Consider the following 19,191-nt stretch of genomic DNA (forward strand, 5'->3'; position numbering starts at 1 on the left):
GTTTTTTACTACTTTGGAAAGCTTCGATTGAAAGTTTAGCAACGGCTTCGAAGATCTTGGGGAGTACTGCCAACAAACATGATATTGTTCGAAGACCAAGGAAATATCAAGAAACTGAATTACGCGTCGCTGAGGAAATTCATAATGCAAAAAAGAAGTGAGGCGTGCAGACAGGACGCAAGAGTAGAGAAGTGGACAACGCGAACGCCGACTATCAGCTGAAGGGGGCACTGATGCGTGCAAAAAAGAAGTGAGGCGTGTCCTGTCTTGTGTCCTGTCTGCACGCCTCACTTCTTTTTTGCATTATGAATCCTTACCAACTAGCTCAGCTTTCTGTCGTTCTAAGCTGAGGAAATTCCTTGGTAAACTTTAATCCTCCTCCATAAAGTTTAAGTAGCTCACCTACTGAGGTAGCAGCGGAATCGAATTCTTCCCTATTGCAAAAAATCAGGTAATCATCATCGTAAGGAAATATCTTGATAACGCTATCACCTAAGGCTTTCTCTAAGCAGTTGTCAACCTTACTCAGGTAAGTATTGCTAAGAATAGGAGCAGCCTTCGAGCCAATACAAATGCCTGATTTCTGCAGAAAAACGCCATCTCTCCACCCAATCAGCGTCGACTTCAAGTACATTGAACCAATTTCTAGGAAAGCTCCCGTGGAAACACCGCATCTGTCAATAAAAGCCGACTGTTGCACTTGTGCTTTAATGCACTCATTTACGGAATTTACCAGCCCGTCATGCGGCAAGGAATAATGCAGGTCTTCGATATCCATACTAAAAGCTGTACAATCACCAGGATTTTCCTCTCTCAAGTACTGAACGAGTGCCTGAGAATTACGCAAGCAAAAGGGGTCTGAAAAAACTACTGAAGCTAAGCAGTTATGTAGGTAACTAGCGACACAGACCTGCCACGTCCCTCTCTCTGACACTATAGCACGAAAAGGAATTTCGTGCTGTCAGGATTGGGGGCTCAATCCCATCGCTCGTGATCCTTTGTCAAGATTGGAATCCGGCATGAATTCAAAGGTAGCTGGCCCATGCCGTCGTCCAACTTATCCACGCTGAGGACGTTGATGAAGGGAAGAACTGCTTCTCATCGAGAACGAGGAATATGGGTTTATTTACAGTATTTGAATCAGTCTAACATGACTGCTTGAGAAAAAGAGTGTCAGTCCAACACGACTGCACGAGAGAAGTGTCCCGAGCATTCGCACCACAGCAGTCTTTAAACACTCGGTCCTCCCGCGATACAAGGTGACGCGAACGTTCGTTTACTCATTGTTAATTCGCCGCCACCCCGCAGAGCAGTTTACGCACCCAAAGGCACACACATTCCGATGTCCGGAGCCGACGTCAGAGGGGCGCCGTTCCGGGAAGCTCGGAGCCATTCTGGGTAGCTCGTTGTCTTGCGTCCCGGTCGGCGCATGGGAAGCAACAAAAATGGCTTTCCCGCGGCAGCTCGCTCACGCGTAACAGATCAGGTCCGCGCTGGGGAGCTCGGGCACAATAGTTCGCCCGCCGAACTCGTTCCGTCACAACGGCGATTAGGCTAGAGGATGGCGGCGGTGTCAGCACAAAGCCCGCTTCATCGAACGCATCCTAGCTGAAGCGACGCAGAGTGGGGGATGCGTGTCTTGTTCCCCAGTCGTAACTGGGTGGCAATCTTGCATTGCAGCGCGCCATTCTTAACAGTGCTTATGGGGCTTCGCCGAGAAAAGCAGTTCTACGGTGAGCGATTTTGCTTTCTTGACATTACAGACAACCCTATCAAGTCTATGTCTTGACAAGAGGTCAACCGCACGTTGCTTAACTACCGAAGGCTTGAGATTTACTGGCTGTAAATTCTTTTCTATGGCTGAAATCGCTTTTTTTGAAAACATGTCATCTGGCATAATTACGAAATAACCTTCCTTGCCAGATATTACTGGTCTAAGTTTATGCTCCACAAGGTAATTAACTAACGGTCGGACAGGGTCAGGCGTCTTAAAATGAAAATTTTATTGTTTAATGCTAGCAATGCAATCTGAAATACAGCACGAGCGTTCTTCTTCCGGGACGAACCTGGTTATGCAGCGCGGTATGCGTAATACGTCAACGGTCTATACGTTAGGCTTAAAACAGTGCTTAGGGCCTAAAACAACGACGCGTAATTCAGTTTCTTGACATTTCCTTGGTCTTCGTTTGTTGGCAGTACTCCCCAAGATCTTCGAAGCCTTGATAAACTTTCAATCCAAGCATTCCAAAGTAGTAAAAAACGGAACTGCCATGTCGTGCCTTAAGTTTCCTCTAACCAGATCCTGCATGCACAAAATGAGCGCCAGTTTTAATGCACAGGTCCGGTGCCTATTAGAAGCAGGTTATCCTAGTGTAGCAGTGGCCATTGTGGCTGAGCGCCTAAAGAAGTCGGTTTCGAGAGGGACGGACGTGACTACAGAAAGCAGTAATAGCAAAAGAAGAGTAGTGGCTATTCCGTACATTCATTCAGTGTCGCACAGGCTTTAAAAAGTTGCAAGTAGATATGATGTTAATGTTGCTTCCACTGCTCCCAATGAGCTAGGTAAGATATGCGCTGCCGTACAGAGGAAAAAGGAGCAGGTAAAAGGCAAAAAACGAACAGATATTTGTCCAGTGAAGCACAATAAGAACAACAGTTTTACTGACTGTCGTATGGGTGTGGTTTATAAAATTCCCCTTAGCTGTGGCCAGTTGTACGTAAGGCAAACAGGACGATGTATCAATCAGAGGCTAATGGAACATAAAAGGTCGTTAACCGGTGGATCACCTTCTAACCTTTCCTTACATTGCCAAGATTGTAACTGCATGCCTGAGTTAGATGAATGCGCGATATTCTACAGGCATAACAATGAAGATACGCGTCTTACCGTAGAGGCATGGTATATCTATAATGGTGGAAGTGCGTGCGTGAGTCAGCCTTCGATTACTTTACATAAAGAAGAGATTAAGTGCCTTAACCGGACAGGCCGCCGTTGGAATATGAACCTGGCAACGTTTAACGCTAGAACGTTATCTAGTGAGGCGAGTCTAGCAGTGCTATTGGAGGAATTAGAGGGCAGTAAATGGGATATAATAGGGCTCAGTGAAGTTAGGAGGCCAAAAGAAGCATATACAGTGCTAAAAAGCGGGCACGTCCTATGCTACCGGGGCTTAGCGGAGAGAAGAGAACTAGGCGTCGGATTCCTGATTAATACAAATATAGCTGGTAACATACAGGAATTCTATATCATTAACGAGAGGGTGGCAGGTCTTGTTGTGAAACTTAATAAGAGGTACAAAATGAAGATTGTACAGGTCTACTCCCCTACATCCAGTCATGGTGATCAGGAAGTCGAAAGCTTCTATGAAGACGTGGAATCGGCGATGGGTAGAGTGAAAACTAAATACACCATACTAATGGGCGACTTTAATGCCAAGGTAGGCAAGAAGCAGGCTGGAGACAAGGCAGTAGGGGAATATGGCATAGGCACTAGGAATATCAGGGGAAAGTTATTAGTAGAGTTTGCGGAACAGAATAATATGAGGATAATGAGTACCTTCTTCCGCAAGCGGGATAGCCGAAAGTTGACGTGGAGGAGCCCGAACGGCGAGACTAGAAATGAAATAGACCTCATACTCTGCGCTAACCCTGGTATCATACAAGATGTGGACGTGCTCGGCAAGGTGCGCTGCAGTGACCACAGGATGGTAAGAACTCGAATTAGCCTAGACCTGAGGAGGGAACGGAAGAAACTGGTACGTAAGAAGCCGATCAATGAGTTAGCGGTAAGAGGGAAAATAGAGGAATTCCAGATCAAGCTACAGAACAGGTATTCGGCTTTAACTCGGGAAGAGGACATTAGTGTTGAAGCAATGAACGACAATCTTGTGGGCATCATTAAGGAGTGTGCAATGGAAGTCGGTGGGAACTCCGTTAGGCAGGATACCAGTAAACTATCGCAGGAGACGAAAGATCTGATCAAGAAACGCCAATGTATGAAAGCCTCTAACCCTACAGCTAGAATAGAACTGGCAGAACTTTCGAAGTTAATCAACAAGCGTAAGACAGCTGACATAAGGAAGTATAATATGGATAGAATTGAACACGCTCTCAGGAACGGAGGAAGCCTAAAAACAGTGAAGAAGAAACTAGGAATTGGCAAGAATCAGATGTATGCGTTAAGAGACAAAGCCGGCAATATCATTACTAATATGGATGAGATAGTTCAAGTGGCTGAGGAGTTCTATAGAGATTTATACAGTACCCGTGGCACCCACGACGATAATGGAAGAGAAAATTGTCTACAGGAATTCGAAATCCCACAGGTAACGCCGGAAGAAGTAGAAAGCCTTGGGAGATATGCAAAGGGGGAAGGCAGCTGGGGAGGATCAGGTAACAGCAGATTTGTTGAAGAATGGTGGGCAGATTGTTCTAGAGAAACTGGCCACCCTGTATACGCAATGCCTCATGACGTCGAGCGTACCGGAATCTTGGAAAAACGCTAACATAATCCTAATCCTTAAGAAAGGGGACGCCAAAGACTTGAAAAATTATAGACTGATCAGCTTACTGTCCGTTGCCTACAAAGGATTTACTAAGGTAATCGCAAATAGAATCAGGAACACCTTAGACTTCTGTCAAGCAAAGGACCAGGCAGGATTCCGTAAAGGCTACTCAACAATAGATCATATTCACACTATCAATCAGGTGATAGATAAATGTGCGGAATATAACCAACCCCTATATATAGCTTTCATTGATTACGAGAAAGCGTTTGATTCTGTCGAAACCTCAGCAGTCATGGAGGCATTACGGAACCAGGGTGTAGATGGGGCGTATGTAAAAATACTGAAATATATCTATAGCGGCTCCACAGCCACCATAGTCCTCCATAAAGAAAGCAACAAAATCCCTATGAAGAAAGGCGTCAGGCAGGGAGATACGATCTCTCTAATGCTATTCACAGCGTGTTTACAGGAGGTATTCAGAGACTTGGATTCGGAAGAATTGGGAATAAAAGTTAATGGAGAATACCTTAGTAACTTGCGATTCGCTGATGATATTGCCTTGCTTAGTAACTGAGGGGACCAATTGCAATGCATGCTCAATGACCTGGAGAGGCAAAGCAGAAGAGTGGGTCTAAAAATTAATCTGCAGAAAACTAAAGTAATGTTTAACAGTCTCGGAAGAGAACAGCAATTTACAATTGGTAGCGAGGCACTGGAAGTGGTAAGGGAATACATCTACTTAGGGCAGGTAGTGACGGTGGATCCGGATCATGAGACGGAAATAATCAGAAGAATAAGAATGGGCTGGGGTGCGTTTGGCAGGCATTCTCAGATCATGAACAGCAGGTTACAATTATCCCTCAAGAGAAAAGTCTATAATATCTGTGTCTTAGCAGTACTCACCTACGGGGCAGAAACCTGGAGGCTTACGAAAAGGGTTATACTCAAATTGAGGACGACGCAACAAACTATGGACAGAAGAATGATAGGTGTAACGTTAAGGGATAAGAAAAGAGCAGATTGGGTGAGGGAACAAACGCGAGTTAATGACATCTTAGTTGAAATCAAGAAAAAAAAATGGGCATGGGCAGGACATGTAATGAGGAGGGAAGATAACCGATGGTCATTAAGGGTTACGGACTAGATTCCAAGGGAAGGGAAGCGTAGCAGGGGGCGGCAGAAAGTTAGGTGGGCGGATGAGATTAAGAAGTTTGCAGGGACGGCATGGCCACAATTAGTACATGACGGGAGTTGTTGGAGAAATATGGGAGAGGCCTTTGCCCTGCAGTGGGCGTAACCAGGCTGATGATGATGATGATGAAGTGCCTTAACAGTTATCTCTCACGTAGACCGGCACGTGTACCCGACTGACACGTGGTGATGCCATTCCTGAGCTTGCGCAGTTGAGTTTTGTGTCTTCTTTCGTTTTTCGCCTCAGTGCTCCCTTCAGTTGATAGTCGGCGTTAGTGTTGTCCACTTCTCTACTGTTGTGTCCTGTCTGCACACCTCACCTCCTTTTTTGCCTAATGAATCCTTGCCAACTAGCTCAGCTTGCTGTAGTTCTATGGTATTGATCAAACGAGCAAGTGGTTCGAATGCCTGGTTTCCAAACCTTTCATTCGAAACATTCTTGTAGGTGTTGCGGGGTGTATTACAGCTTCTTTCTGAGCGAATTTCATGTACTATGCTTCCAGCTTACTCTGTATTGCCAACAAATTACGGAGTTTTAAGTACAGCATCACACAAGTGTGATTTCTCTGTTGTGTATCCTCCCCCTAGCGGCGACATTGAGAGTTTTCTCACGTTTCTTGAAAGATTGTTGGGCTTCGTCTGCAGAAATCACTTGCAACTTGTCATTGGCGGGGATTGCAATATTAACCTTTTAGTAAATACACCATAACTCATCTGCGCAAGCTCAGGAATGGTAACACCATGTGTCAGTCGGGTACACGTGCCGGTCTACGTGAGAGACAACTGTTAAGGCACTTAATCGCTTCTTTATGTAAAGTGATCGAAGGCTGACTCACGCACGTGCTTCCACCATTATAGATATACCATGCCTCTACCGTAAGATGCGTATATTCATTCTTATGCCTGTACAATATCGCGCATTCATCTAACTCTGGCATGCAGTTAAAATCTTGGCAATGTAAGGAAAGATTAGAAGGTGATCCACACACTAAGAAAAAAAAGAGTATCCCTTACTCTTTTCGAAGAGTCTGGACTCGTCACGTATACGACTCACTTTGTGGGAGACACCCGAACTCTCTTTTGGCAGAGAGTCCCGAGACTATCTGTGCTCAATACAAGGTGTTCACGTGACTCTGCACACAACAGTCATGCATACTCTGTTGTAATAGTCGCCTATACCCTCTCAAAAGGGTTACAAGACTAGTGCTGAGGGAGTCCGTTAACAATTCTAAATGAGTCGAACGACTCAAGATAAAGTGTCTCGTGAACACTGCAAGAATGATTCAGGTAACTATTCTAGACGAGTCCGATGACTCCACCATGTGTGTCAAGTTACCCTTAGTGCGTGGTGCTGGCCTCTTGCAAGTCGTTTCACTCTTGGATGGCAGTGTCGAGCCGCTTTTCAAAATGTGTCAACATCTCTTGCTGTAAGTACACACGACTACGGCTAGTTCTCAAGAAGACTACTATGAAAAGACAACATAGGATAACAAAGAATCCACAGTAAACTTGACAAAAAGCACATGGCAGGTTAGCAAGAAAAAGTTACTATTTCATCAATCTTTGTTACTGTCTTCTGGAAAATTCAAATGTATAAGTCAGCACAGAATCACTATGAAAGCAAGACAGTTCTCTTTACCATTAAACTGGAATCAATAGCCGACTAAGCAAAACAGTCTTAAATAAATATCCAATATGTAGCCTGCAGCTGCATATGCATGACACTGCAATGCCACGCAGAACCATAATGAGACCCCAAAATATTATGTAACTCATGTAGAAGGTTAATTCACCACCGCACAAGTCTCTTATAATATGTCAAAATATTCATAAGTTCAACCTATTTCCCTGTTCTAAACTTACGACTTAACATTCTAAGCAAGTAAGCTACACATAACAAATAAGAGAGGCTGCACTTATGTACAAAGGAGACCCATATAATGAAGTGCAATAAAAACAATATTCCAACTTAGATTACATTATCTATGCATTATGCTATGCTTGCTGAAAACAACTGGTTGGCAATTGATAATCCAGTCTAATAGTAAAAACAGCTGTCTTACCTTATGGTACTCTTGTTGGCACTTTTTCCCACACAATTTGTGCATGTTAGCGTGATGAAAATTGATCTGAAAAACACCACATTAAAAAGTTGTGAATCAATTTTATTCTGTCATACAACATGCAACAGTGTATAAAAACCTCATAACTGACAAAATTACAAAAATAAATACAGCAACACTTACACTGATCATTTATTTATGTTGAGAAGCATACTTTTGCAAGACTAAGTAAAATAGCTGACACAGACAATTTCACAGGTAGAAATAACCGCTAATACAAAACTTTCCATAATCCAAACACGTTGACAAAAGAAGTAGCACAAGCAGCTGTATTTTGTTACGGCAAAGATAGCGCATGAATGACGAGTACAAGAGAGGAAGCAGAACACATAAACAAACTATACCCAGCTGCATGCACGCAGCTGTAACAATACACATAGTACACAAAGATCCAAAAGAAACAAAGAGGAAGATGTGAGGAAGGCTTCTTTTACTCATCACAAGTCATCCTGTAAGAGCACATTATGCACTGGCTGTAATCTATCCTCAGGACATACATGAATAAGTTACTTTAGGTGCCACATTTATAAATCACTCATACAATGTTCTTGTGATTTTCCTTATTCCAATCTTTAGCTTAGCAAGCATGACTGAGTTACGTAAAGCCTCCCTAGGGCTTGGCACATATACACAAAGAAGTGTTTCTATAAACACTGGAGGTCACGGACGGATGACAGACACATACCTCTTTTAATTCTTTTGTCTTTGTCATTATGGTTACCTACCACAGTAGTCTTTTGTACAGTGAAACACATCCAAATAACACACTGTGGGCAACCAAGTGTGAATACCTGTTCTCGATTTCTACCTTTCTCTGGTGTCCCGCTAAGGTAACAATGGCGCAAAGGATTGTCTTCCCAATGTATGCATTCCCATACAACAGGAGCAGATGATAAACCACATTAATGGTGCGTGAAATAAAGCATCTGTGCTTGACTTCCCACTGCCGCTCCCATCTGGAGTGATCTTTTTTTTTGGTTTGTATACACTAGTACAGGTGCTACGTAGTCCCCTTGGAACCCAAAGCAATTCTCACACCACAGCAGGATGTCAATTTTTTTTTAAATTCTAAGCAGAACTCTCGTTATAGGGGACAATTGCGAACTTATATTTTTGCTTTGTATCTTAATTATGTTGTTGACCTTTAAATTTAGCCACTTTACTACTTTTCTGCAGACAGGCCATTGCACCAATGCTAGGTTTTGAAAACACCAGAGCAGGGTAGAAAGCAAGAAGAGAGATTTATAATTTGGGTGCCCTCTCTGCATTACATGGATATGTTTCAATGAACGATAAGACTACTTGGTAGATAAACATATAAAAGATAAGAGAATTAAGCTCAAAGCCTACCAAATTAGTAACTGGGAATTTCATATGCAAATTAAATTTCCTGATTCCCATTGATGAAACAGTTTTGAGAATATGTGCGAAGGCAACCAAGTGACTCATTCTCACAAAGAAAACAAAATAAAAACAAGCAAGATTACAAGAACTTCGAACTTGCAACCTAAAGTAAGACACCTGACATGACTGATTTATGTATTTACTGAGCATAAATTACAGCTAGCGCATAATCTGCTTGAACAAGATGACAAACAATGAGTTACTGTTGCTTTCTCTCTGGGGCATTTGGCTCTTCTGAACACATGCACATTGTATGGCACAGCTGCGTGGATGTAGCTGGGCAGTTATGAGTCAGCATCACTTTGTTATTATGGTCCTTCACTATTATCGTTATAATTTATATTTGGCAAGCAGCCTAACTATCGGGTTGATCAGCTGTATTTTAAACAAAACATACTGACAGATTTCCGTTTCTAGCTAACATAAGGAGGCGGGTACATCCTTTCAGATTTCAAGAAACAGCTGTGCAACAGAAAGTCTACGATGACCAGTACCTTTATTATTAAGTGCCATGTACTAGATCTTTCTGCAATGAATACCTCTATTACCAAAAATTGTAGTCTGAAAAACTAATTGGAAAATATTTACAAAAGTGACAGATACTAGAACTGAATTACAATTGCAAATGTTTTCGTAAACAAGATCACAATAATTGAAGTTTTATTAATTTCAGCAGAATGGCTGACCTCCAATTATTGAGGCTAGTCAGTGCTGAAGGTATTGTTAGTTTGTAGGAGTCCTCAGACTGACAGCTCTGAAATATTTATCGCCATACTTGGTGGAACATGCTTTGCCGTTGCAGATATTACTTAGCCACAAAACATTTTGTAAGCTTTATGGGACAATTCTGTGTGGAAGATAAACCTTTCTGATCATGTCTTTTTGGGTTGTGTATCTCGGAACTGGTGCTAGTCTGAGTTCTTACAAACTAGACGTTATTGAGTACGGTAATTATAATGCCTGCCAGTGCTATAAATTTCTGTTAGCGAAAATTGTCGCATTGTCATGAAGCAGTTATGTTCAATTTTTAGCGGCAGTCACTGCTGAAACACTCAGTACAAAGCACAAAACAAAGATATGGAGTCAAAATGTAAATGTCGAACAAAGTTATAGTCAATTCTTCATTTCACAGAACTGTTTTTTTTCTGTTAGTTTGCCAATACCAATTGCACATACACAAACATTTGAGTATTGCACTTCTGGTAAATGCAGGAAATTTCAGTGTTTAACAGAAGCCCTTGGGAAGACAGCCCAGAGTCACTTCAACAAAAAGACTTGCGTTCAATTTGCGTTTCTAGGTTTTAGGTCACTATAGCAAGGGGCATGTTTTGCTGATTGAATATTACTCGAAACAGTCTTATTATTCGTGCTAGAGGCTTGAAAAGAGAGCAAATTGTAGAGTTCTTCATGCAGATGTCATATATGTCAGTATTTCTTTAGCTGCTTCTTGAGTTATGTCCTACACAATGGGAAAATACACTGATCTTTGCGGGCACTTTCTTGCGTAAATTTTCACAAAAAGCAGTGTGCTGTAGCTACCTCAGCTCTTTGTAGACTGCAAAGTGCCGATATCTATTCAAAGAGCATGTAAAGTTACTAGAAGTATGCAAAATTAGTAGGCAGGCAGAGAGTCCTGCCTACTAATCTTGCATACTTCTCATGCTATTGTGAAAAAAACTATTGAATATACTTCAAAAACATTTTCTCACAATAGCATGAGAATAACCTTATGCACTTATAGTTGTCCTATACTTCGAAATTTGGCATACGTACTCTTCAAGATATGCAGAATGCCGATATCTAATTGAAATTGCAATCTGTAAAATTATTTAATGTGGCCTAATATATTTTTGCATAGTTCCAGTAATTGTACAAGCCATTTGGATAGGTATCACCACTTTGCAGTATACGAGTAGCTAAATAAGATACAGCATGAAGCTATTTCTGAAAATTTTATACACAGGAAAGTGCCCACAAAAATATTTTGCCACTGTGTAGGACATAACTGAAAAACAGCAGCTACACAAAAAAATGACAATTCAAATCTAATAAAACACTTTATGAATGACAGTATATTCAAATCTCTAGTAGAAATATATAAAAGAGTTGTTTCGAAGAGTTAATAAGGGGGTGTCAGTGTATTCTACCAAAGTGTTAGAAAATGCCTTCAGGCATACCATGGGGAGCTTTATAAATAGCACACGCACGCATCTGCCAAAAAAGCCCCATGCCCTGCTTGAATTCATTAGTCATTTTTGCATTCTGTTGTATGTCACCATTTGCATCCCTTAACATAGAGTGCACGAAACCAAAAACAGCCTATTACTGTATTTACTCGCATAATGATTGCACTCGCGTAATGATCGCACTCCTAAATTTTGTCGTCAAAATTCGATTTTTTTAATTTCCCATGTAACGATTTCACCCCGAACTTGCCGCAGCGATGTGTCATGTGCCAAATCTAGCTAATAATGATCGCGCTTACCATCTGTCGACTGCTATGCGAACGACTCTTCAAGACAAACCAAGCAGACTGCATGCAAAAAACTTTCTTAAGCAGATGCCCCATTTCATTCCTTTCATCACTTTCTGCACTTCTACGACAAAAAAAAAAGCTACAACCAAACTTTCCTTTATTATGTGTAGGCTTTATAATGGTTGTGGTCAACAAAAACAACAAAAAAGGCGTCTTTCGATTCTTCTCATCTGCACTTGTGGGCACGCAACAAATCGCGAGCGGCAATGATAGCAGCCACGTTTACAGTGATACGTTAGAAGTGTCCCCTATTCATTCACCGACGTTTGTAACGCAGCTAAGATATTCGCCCACCCTTAGCGGAAACGTGCCACATTAGGATAGTGGTGAAGACAAATGCCGCAGTTTCCGCAGCATGCCCACCATGTGTTCCTATGTCACTGGCAGAGCTAAGCGCGCCCATCTCTGTCCCCTCAAAGTGGGCATGGCTATGCTATTGCCGCAAACTCGCCGATGTTATTCATTACTAATATGGAAGAAACTGTTTGAATGCACTGTAATGTACTCACGAGAAGAAAAACGCAATCAGCGCATTCGGCTTGCTCTGCCGGCCACCATTTTTTTTCGTGTCCTGCACTACATACAGCAGCAGCCGCCTATTTGTTGACCTGTTGTCATCCCGTAGTAAATGCCAGATAATATATTTTTTTCTTTTTGCGGGAAATTTAACCAGCGTAATGATCGCACCCCTGAATTTGAGTCAATTTTTTTTACAAAAAAGTGCTATCATTATGCGAGTAAATAGGGTAACACACTGAATTTTTAGCCTGTAAAGGGGTTGCATACAAATGGGGGCAGCCAACTCTAGTGTGACAATAAACAAATATTTGTTTTCACAATATTGAAACCAGTCATAAAATATATCCTCACAAATTTGGAAATGAATAACCAAAGAACCTTGCTGATTGTCTTATTGGGGTCCTAAACAAGATCTTTTCATGTTTATAATTCCTAGTTTAATTCACTTTCTCTAGTAAATGGGCTCTGACCTAGACTACTCAGTGTAGGAGACTAACCCAGACCTGGAAGCCAATATTTAAATCTGAAATAAAGACATTCATCCCACGAACACGTCACTGCTATGTCATCAGAAGCGTGCATCCATGGACATATAGTCTGTAAAATAATTTTTACATGATCTGTACTGTTACTCTTGTACTAATAAATTAGGAAATGCACTTGCTATTTAAAGCACTGCTGTAAACCTTTGTGTTTGAGAAATGCAATACTCAAAAGTGTAACACAACCAATGTGTGCATGAAACCTACGATGCCTTTGACATTCGTCAGTGTGGCAAATAGGCACTGAGAAATGCCAAGGTCATCATAGCTTTCTTGTTTGAAACCTTGTATGCGAGTACATTACTGGTATCTTTGCAGTGAAAGGAAGTCGCATTATTATTAGACTTATGAGGGGAACTCATGTTTCTCTAGTTTAATATTTTCTTTTTTGTGCTCCTATATTCTTGACTTTTCCAAGAATAATATGAGTTTGAAATAAGTACTCTATATTGCTCTTAAATTTTTCCTGCACAAGAGCCCACGTTAGGTTACATTTCTTGAACCCTTTGCAGTGCTGTAGATTATCAAAAGAAAGAAAAAAAATGCTGTAAGTTTGCATTTTAGCCTTCTGTATAACAAATATGAACCTATCAATTACATACCCAAGTACGAAACAACTACGAAAAACTGGGCATAAAGACATACATTATAATACTAGGAATCGATGGTGAGAATTCTAATAGAAAGGAACCATTAAAAACTCGGCACTAAAGACACATATTAATTATAATAACACAAGTATTTGCTAAGAATTTGAAGAGACAAATAGAATGTCTCTTCAAATCACTCCACCCCAACATTCGTCCATGGTTCGATGAGTGACTACAGTTGGTGATGCTGTTTGGATAAGTTGCGGTGGAGGTGCAGCTGTGAAATAGGTGGAACATGTAGAGGGGCCACCAAAGGTTGCATGCTGGTTGCACAGCAGGCTGCCTTGATCTCCAGACTCACTCGACACTCATGCGTTGAGCCTGGTTATACGCCATTTGCAAAAAGGCCTTGCCCGAGTGTGTGGTACGGCTTTGGTAAAATTTCTAGGCAACCTGAAAAACATAGATCGATATCTATAAGCACCACAATATTCTTCACCATAGGGCACACCTGAAGTTTACCATCGGCACATAGCAGATAATGAAAACAGACACAAGCCACCAGACTTCAGGTATAAAAATGTGCAAAGCTGCTTATAGGATGGAATGTTTCATTTTGTCTTTTGTAGAACAATAATAGTATCTTAACATAAAATCAAGTTTACTTTGCCCTCCTTAAAAAAACTTAAAATTATGGGGTTTTACTTGCTAAAACCACTTTCTGATCATGAGGCACGCCGTAGTGGAGGACTCCGGAAAGTTCGACCGCCTGGGGTTCTTTAATGTGCACCTAAATCTAAGTACACGGGTGTTTTCGCATTTCAACCCTATCGAAATGCGGCCGCCGTGGCCGGGGTTCGATCACACGACCTCGTGCTCAGCAGCCCAACATCATAGCCACTGAGCAACCACGGAGGGCATGGCCCTCCCTATTTGTGTAAGTAGGCTATTCCATGCGAGCTGTACCAACCTGGCACACGACCACTTGAAATTTTTTTTTGAAAAACTGGAGGCCCTTCAATATAGCGCAAATGTTAATTTCAAGAAATACTTAACTTAAAAAGTTTTTTTACTGGCGCAAGCACTAAGTGAGATTTTGTGTAATGCACCAATCTATGCATCATAAAAGGCATAGCAGAAAAATTGGTTGTTCATTAAGGGGGCCAAATTTTTCAGGACAATAAAGAGAGGCCTTACACCAAAAATTGAACTGCTTATTAGCCACTGCTCAGTTTATTATGGGTCATTAAAAATGGACAAAATGGCCTATTAACTTTATTTTCATGAATCTGGCTTACAGCAAAAGCTGCAAATTTATGTAATCCACATATTTAGGAGTTGTGCTGCATGCAAAAACTGGTTTTAGGAACATAAATTATGCAGCAGTGCACAGAGATGAGGATGAACTAGCAAAAAAAGTCAGTTTTGGTGTGTTTATCGGCATACTTACTATTGAGGCAGTCCTAGTAAATTTATGCCCACTACCATGTATGAGTGTACACTGTATTGTTTTTAAATTGCTAAAGCTTTATCAGAGCAGTTTTTTGTTAAGCAAGAAAAAAAATTGTACAAGTGGTCTCCTACTGGTTTCAAAATTTGCAGCGCATTTCGTGTAATCCACATAGCCTTTTGGCGGCTAAGGCAAACTGCGTGGACTTGAGCATCCCTGCATAGATAGCAGGGAGTCTAAACTGCTTTGAAGTTAACTCTTTCATTGCTGAGTGGCTACAAGCCACTTCACTCAAAAAGTTGCCACTTAATCACATGTATTTACCTTAATCTTTCTGTCGGCTTCCAGCCTGCTTGGCATCATCACGAAGGCTGCCAACTCCCTAGTGGACGTAGTCAGGACATGGTGGTGGCAGGACGCAGTGGCAGGAGCCGCCAAAGGCTTCGAACTCTCTAGTGGACGTAGTCAGGACACAGTGGTGGTAGGATGCAAGGGCGGGAGCCACCAGAGTGTACCTGCAGCAAATTTGCACAAACGCTCTTAGTCCTACCATGTCACAGTTTACAAGAAAAAATTCAGCTGTCTGTGTAACATGGATACCAATACAAATAAATGTAAACAGTTAGGTCCTACAACACAACTAGAACATCGACAAAGAAGAAATGGTACTTATGCTTATGAAAATCCAAGCAATGAAAAAAAAAAGAATGTGCATCCGATTTGTGCATGGAAGCTCAGTGGAAACCCGAGCTCATACCATCAAATGATCTGCTAGTCAACTGCAAGCCTCTTAAAATGTCATTGTATATTTTTTACACGCACTATGTTAAGCTGCATTAAAACAAGTTCAGCATCTCTAAATATAAGTAATCACGAAGCAATTCAATTAATGAATTCCAGTGGTCGATAATGCAACACAGTGCATGCTCTGATGAAGCTGGCCAAACTGGGTAGTGACAAATAACAATGTGGTTCTCTACATCTTGTTTTTCTGGCTTTAGCTGTAGCATTAAAATACACAAGAAATTTCACATTCCTGACATTTAACCCTGCTAATTTTTATTCCATAATGCATAATACTTCAGCAAGAGCAATAATGCTGTCTTTTAATCATAAATAGTGATAGAACAAGAAATTTTACTGGAGCTAATGTTTTGACAAGAAAACTTATCTCCTTCTCTTTGTCGAAACATTGGCTCCAGCGATGCTCCTTGTTCTACGCCTCTTCATCATTTCAAGTCTCTGTCTTCCTGTGCACCTCTGTACTTTCAATGTTGTATCAATGAAATTGTAATAACGGAGAATTAGTAAATGTAGCTGATGAAGAACTTGGGCTTGTTGGTAGACAATGACAGAGTAACTGCGCAACATAGAGATACGAACAAAGGAAGCTTATGTGTGCCGTCACCTCCAGCCATGTTTCTCCTTTGAACGATTACTCTATCTCGATGTAAAAGTATTACCCTTTGCACAATAATGCTGAAATGAATAAAGGCCAGGAAAGTGGACACAAAAATTACAACAAATAGCATCATATGCTAATGAGATATGCGAAAGTGCCTGCTACGATCTGTCTCACCCATCACGTGCTGGATAAGATGGCGTCTTCTGGATGTTGGCATTTCTTGAATACCTAAAATAAAGTACATTTCAAAATTACAAAAATGCACAGAACAGCAGTAGCAGAGGAGATAACGCATCGTTTAGTAAAAGAAAGTAAACTAATCTCTGATGCAGTGCAGACGAAATTTCCTTTATTAAATTAGTAGAATAATACACCACACTTCATTTCATTCAATGCTGTCAGCGTTTCTTGGTACAAGAAAGAAAGGTATTTCTGCATGAAAACAGTAAAATAATAATAGCCTTCTACTTTTACAAAATACGCGACAGTGACTAAGGCAACTACAGCAGTATATACTTAAAATTGTTATATGCACATTACAATAGCCAAGACAGGATAAACTTGGGTTTATATGCAGATCACCAGGAGGTACCACTTTGCAATCAATTCATTTCTGCTTGCCAAATATCTGCACTAACATAAGACTACAAATACAAAGACCCTCTTTTTCATAGAACACCGGACTCAAAATAAAAAATCCAGTAGGAATACCACAACTTCTGTGCATAACACAGCCAGGTTTTGTACGCCTTGTAGGATTTACTATATAAAGGTTGCAGCAAATTCATGCTTTTAAATATTTACCAGCATGAAAATAAAGATTACATAAAAAATAATAACATTATACATCGGCTTAGATTGTCAGCTAACGTGTTTTGTGTTTTCTACTTACAGCCAAATGCACATAAATTTTTTTCTGTTTCAGCGCTTTTAAAGCGCTGTGTCTGTTCGCTTGTGCATGCAGCCGCTTTACCGCTCTTAAGATATCTGTGCTGCCACATCGCCTGACACTGCCATAAAGCGTTGTAGCGCTTGTATTATTCGCGGTAATATACCTAAAGCGCTAGTAAATCTTCAGAATACACAAGCTGTCTTTTCGACTACCTGTCTTCGCCAGCGAAAGTCACACTGGTGTTAGTATTGTATCTACACTTCAAGTTACGCAGTACTTGATATTATACGGATTTTTCGATGCGACAGGCCACTCGTCACCGGAGTCGTTAAGAACGGTGTTTCTCCTGGCAGTACAGCTTTGCAATAATTTCAGATGCTCTCCTGAGGCTTCCGTCTGCCAGTAGTATTTTCGCATACATACGCGCACGCATGCCCAAGAAACGTCTGTGAACTGCCAAGAGAAACGTGGCGCAAAATGTAGCCATACCGGAAGGGCCGAGTCCGCGCCGTTTGTAAACTCGGAACAAAAGCTGATATGCTTACCTGAGACGTTAAGAGAAATATGGCACAGGTCACAGGTCCCCGCTGGTAGTGGTTCGTATGCATCTGGTCGTCTCTGTCCGTTGCGATCTCCCATATCACAATGAAAGATGCAGTGCAAACCGAAAGACGAAATCGGCGATACGCTGCTGCTGGCGGCGGTCCCCTCGTCGCAATCACACAGCACGGACAGAAGCTCCCACCGTAACTTGCCGCAACGCTTGGTTGCAGTCGCCCCTAACGCAGCGATTTCAGAACCACTCAACGACAACGCACTTTTAAAATGGCGTCATGCTATTGACGGCTTCGGCTTTGGATCATTTTGTATCTGCACAACTGAGCAAAACAGTTGCGCTAGTTACGGTTTTGTTTCCTCGCGTTGAAATAAAAACTGTTTTGCTCACTGATAATTTTACGTCACTTAAGTAATGTTCACGAATGAAACAGCCATGAATTTAACACGCGTGTTGAAATGGCCGCTACGTTCACTTGGCAGAAGCAAAATTTGCCCGTCCGAGCGTGGTTACGTTTGAAATATCTATCGGGGGGCTGTCGGAGCATGCTCGAAGTGTGAAGACGCGGCGTAATTGTCCTTAAGTTGCTTAGCTATAACGGTGCGGCTGCCCTTTATTTCTGTCGAGTGCAGTTTGCTCTGATGTGAGGTAGAACTACAAAGCCGCCCATGTTACTGAATGATCTAGTGCACCTGAAGCTGCCAGAACTCCGGTATTTCCTCCACAAGTTCTTGCGACTGAGTGCCGTTGTCACCAAATGCGAGCGTAGTCATTTGGCGGAGATTTAGCAACACATGTTCTAGAACTATCGTTCACCGCTCTCTCACGGCATGGAGAAGCAGCGTGGTTGGTCCTTAGTGAAAATTTCTATTTATTGCGAATTTTGCGATAGCAATTATATGGACACAACCGTCGAAATATATCTGTCGGTGTTACCGTGAGCTTTCGTATAAAGTCAAGTGCGATAAGATCCTATCCCGCGCCGTTGGCTGTGCGCGTTAAAGGAAGTTTTTGAGGCTGAGCCGGGCTCGATGGGCGCCCCAAGTATCTATAGGAGGTCACGTGATAAAACGCGCGCAAGCCGGGAGAGGGATGCGCTAGTTTAGCGCGCTTCTCCTCCTCTAGCCATTGCTCAAGCCCGGTCTTGCGCCACCCTCGCTCTGTTTTGGAGATAATTTCCGATGGATGCAAAGCTGGGAGTGGGAGGGGGGGGTAAGGGTGTGCTCAGATAGCGCAAATTTTCGGAGACGCTTTGAAGGAAGAGGCAGCAGAAGCGTTCGGTCCGCTCTGTTCGCGCCCTTCATCACGCCAACGCTGTGACAGCGAGTATTCGCCGTCATTGAGTGAGATCTTTTGATGTTTGCACGTGCGCGCGTGACCCAGTGCTTGCTAATTTCAGGAGTAAGCGAATGTTTACTGCAGTTTATTCAGCCGATGAAACAACGAACCTTGGTTCGAGCAATAGTTCGTGCAGT

At 41.9% G+C, this 19,191-nt stretch overlaps 1 protein-coding gene and 1 long non-coding RNA gene across 11 annotated transcripts in view; one reads left to right on the forward strand and one right to left on the reverse strand.

The window, feature by feature from the left end:
* Nucleotides 1-19,191, forward strand: part of LOC135908840 (monocarboxylate transporter 12-like) — a 277,154-nt gene that overhangs the window by 66,243 nt on the left and 191,720 nt on the right. The gene's annotated exons all lie outside the window — the stretch shown is intronic.
* On the reverse strand, nucleotides 7,844-17,985 carry LOC139055876 (uncharacterized). 2 transcript variants are annotated; one of them, XR_011511961.1, is made up of 5 exons: nucleotides 17,706-17,985; nucleotides 16,443-16,496; nucleotides 15,188-15,378; nucleotides 10,953-13,866; nucleotides 7,844-10,882 (listed from the first exon to the last, which is right to left on the reverse strand). It is a non-coding gene; the product is annotated as an uncharacterized lncRNA (long non-coding RNA). The 2 variants fall into 2 exon arrangements; XR_011511960.1 differs by having other exon boundaries at nucleotides 7,844-13,866.

Source organism: Dermacentor albipictus, chromosome 2, assembly GCF_038994185.2.
Source record: "Dermacentor albipictus isolate Rhodes 1998 colony chromosome 2, USDA_Dalb.pri_finalv2, whole genome shotgun sequence".
NCBI lineage: Eukaryota > Metazoa > Arthropoda > Arachnida > Ixodida > Ixodidae > Dermacentor > Dermacentor albipictus.